This window comes from Salminus brasiliensis, chromosome 15 (assembly GCF_030463535.1).
Source record: "Salminus brasiliensis chromosome 15, fSalBra1.hap2, whole genome shotgun sequence".
Lineage (NCBI taxonomy): Eukaryota > Metazoa > Chordata > Actinopteri > Characiformes > Bryconidae > Salminus > Salminus brasiliensis.
In genome coordinates, this window is record NC_132892.1 from 28,734,798 (window position 1) to 28,737,840 (window position 3,043).

At 40.6% G+C, this 3,043-nt stretch overlaps 1 protein-coding gene across 1 annotated transcript in view; it reads right to left on the reverse strand.

Annotated features, from left to right (window-relative positions):
* Nucleotides 1-2,618: 2,618 nt before the first annotated feature.
* junba (JunB proto-oncogene, AP-1 transcription factor subunit a) overlaps nucleotides 2,619-3,043 on the reverse strand; it is a 2,290-nt gene continuing 1,865 nt past the window's right edge. The window contains exon 1 of the mRNA XM_072656867.1: nucleotides 2,619-3,043. This exon is cut by the window's right edge and continues 1,865 nt beyond it. The gene's annotated coding sequence lies outside the window, so the exon portion shown is untranslated.

The window sequence follows — 3,043 nt, forward strand, 5'->3', positions numbered from 1 at the left end:
GTGGCTTAGTGTCTCATTCGAGTCTGACTTGACCTTATTCGTTCTGGAAGAGGAGGAGGTAGGAACATAGCATGTTTTGTAACTTACAATGCCTGTTCTGGCCACTAGATGGAGTTCTTTCATCAGTTTAAGAATAAATGTATTACTGTTGAGTCTAATGCCATCATTAGTCCTTAATCATTCTGTCTTAATAGCCCTTTCCACTGAAACTTACTTCCTGCCATATCACAGTAAGCTCATGTGCAAATAGAGTATAATGGACAAAAGTATTGGGACACCTGCTCATTCATTGTTTCTTCTGAAATGATGGATGTTAAAAAGAGTTAGTCCTGCTTTTGTTGGAGTAACTGTCTCTACTGTCCAGGGATGAAGGCTTTCTACTAGATTTTGGAGGAGCATTGCTGTGAGGATTTGATTTAATTGCATGATCACCACCCTACCTCATCCCCAACCCATCCCAAAAGTATTGGATGAAGCACCTTCATTCCAGAGAACACTTCCTCCACAGCTCAATGCTGGGAGCTTTACACCCCTCAAGCCCACACCTGGCATCAATCAGGTATGTTGCCAGTAGATTAATTCATTAGACGGAGTGTCCACAAACATTTGGACACAGTGCATTTGAGCCGTGTTGCCATGTCCTCATTTGCTGGGATTCTTGACTAGAGCTATCTTTAGCAGGGTGCTCATCAGACTTCTGTTTATGGCTACACAGTCTGACTGGACTTCACTTAATAATGCTACCTTGAGAAAGTTGTGGATTTACCGTCCACAGTTACCTAATAACCTTTCATTATGTGTCTCAAACTGGTAACCTGGAATTTCTCGGTGAGCACCTTGGACACCAGAGCTGATTATGACCTGCTCTTCTCACTGTGGGACAAACGGCCTAATACCATGTTGTTGAGATGACACAAGGCCTAGCTATGTATCCAGGACCTGGTGAGGTGAAGGCTTGTCAAAGACCTCTAAGCTAAGCAGCTGCTCAAGCGTTTCACACGACTATGTGGTTAGAGGTACGATGGAGGGGTTTGTAAAAGGATGTGAAATAAACATGCTGGTCAGAAAGTAAATTTAGCATGAGTGTGATGGGGGGGGGTGATTGTGCTATGGGCTATGGATAAACAATAGATGATGTGGACATAATGAACAGTCGCATAAAATAAATAAACATCTATCGCAAGCACGATAAAAGAGCAGAGAAATGGGGCCGGGAAACCACTCTTGTGATCTTATACAATAAAACAATAACTGCCTTCACAGCTGTGGTCCATTTTATACATGTGTGTGTTAATATTCGTGTATGTAAATAAGCTAGTCAGAAGGAAATTTGCGGACATGACCGTGTGGATAATGTGTATTCACTGCATTGTGACATCACCTATTGTTAATCCACAGCCAATTGAATTGCTGGTGCATTGATGTAGTATGTAGTCCATTGTGACATCACTTGTGCTCTGTGTTATATGGTGTCCTAAAGGCTACGCATAAGCAATCAATGACGTCACAATGGACAGACTCCTGATGTCACAACACAGTAAATACACATTACCCACACAGTTGCATGCACCAATTACTTCCTGATTTACTTATTTGCATACAAAAATACACACACATATAAATTCTGAGCTATCGCAAGCACCATATAAGATAAAAGAGCAGAGAAACGGGGTCGAGACACCACAACAAAACCACCCTTTTGTGACCTTATGTCCATTTTACAGGTGTAAATATATGTTTTGTATGTAAATAAGCTGATCAGAAGGTAATTTGTGGACATGACCGTGTGGGTAATGTGTTTTCACTGCATTGTGACATCATCTATTGTTTATCTACAGCCAATTGAACTCTGTCGTGTCAGATCTGCTGGTCCATTGATGTAGTATGTAGTCCATTGTGACATCACTTGTGCTCTGTAGGCTAGGCATATGCGATAGATGACGACACAATAGACAGTCAATCTACATTGTGACGTACAACGATAACTTTCTGACTACCTTATTATATATATATAATATAATAATATATAATAGGCATATTAATTAGGACTACAGCTTTGAAGGGGGTTGTTTTTGTCTGTCTTGAGGATCAGCGTTGTTTCTTTGTGGTTTTTGAAGCCGTTTCTCCGCGCTTTTATCTTTATTTGTGCTTGCGATAGCTCTAATTTTATGCCAGCTACCTGGAAAATGGCCTGCGCTCTTATTTTTATCGCTAGTTTTCTTTTCGCTGAAACTGTTTTGGGAAGTTGAAATGTGCGGGGGGGGGGAATTCCCCGGCTGAGCCACTGAAGCTTCTCCCATTGACACATACACACACACACACACAAGCTTCACTTCACTCGCACGTCACACTTCAAAGGGGAAATGATAAAAAAAGTGTAAAAAAAAAAAAGTGTGTGGGCGGGGATTCCCGGCACATCTACCCTCAGTGACGCACGTGCTCAGCATCTGCCCTTATTTGGGCTCTACGTCAGCGGGAAGCTGCCCCAACGTGGGCACGTCGCGAGCGTAAAAGCTGCCCACGTGCACACGCACGACCAATAGGTTGTTTTTTGTTGTTTTTTTGCGTTAAAATGGCTTAAAATGTATAATTGACAACTCAGATGAACCATTTAGAAGTTGTTTTAAATGATTTTACTTAAATACAAAAAAAAAAAAAAAAAAACACAACAAAAATAATAATAAAAAAAGAACATTTACAGTTTACAGTTTCAGTCCAGGTCAACCAGACGTACATGTACAGGCTATACAGTGACAATAACTTACTGCAACGTATTCATAGGATATCACTCACATATAAATATCATGTGAATCGAGTCGTTTTAGGGTGTTTTCTTGCTTTTTGTGAATCAGTGCCACTTTCTCGCGTGCATTTCATTTGTGGTGGAAGTACCATACGAATAAAATGTATTTTGGAGGAAGGAAATGCTTTAGAAAGACAAAAGAGAGCAACACGATAAAGTTTTCTACAAGAAAACACAACAAAATGCACAAAATGCTCAGTGCTGCAGGACTGTTTGCATCGAAAAATGCATCGTTTTTTT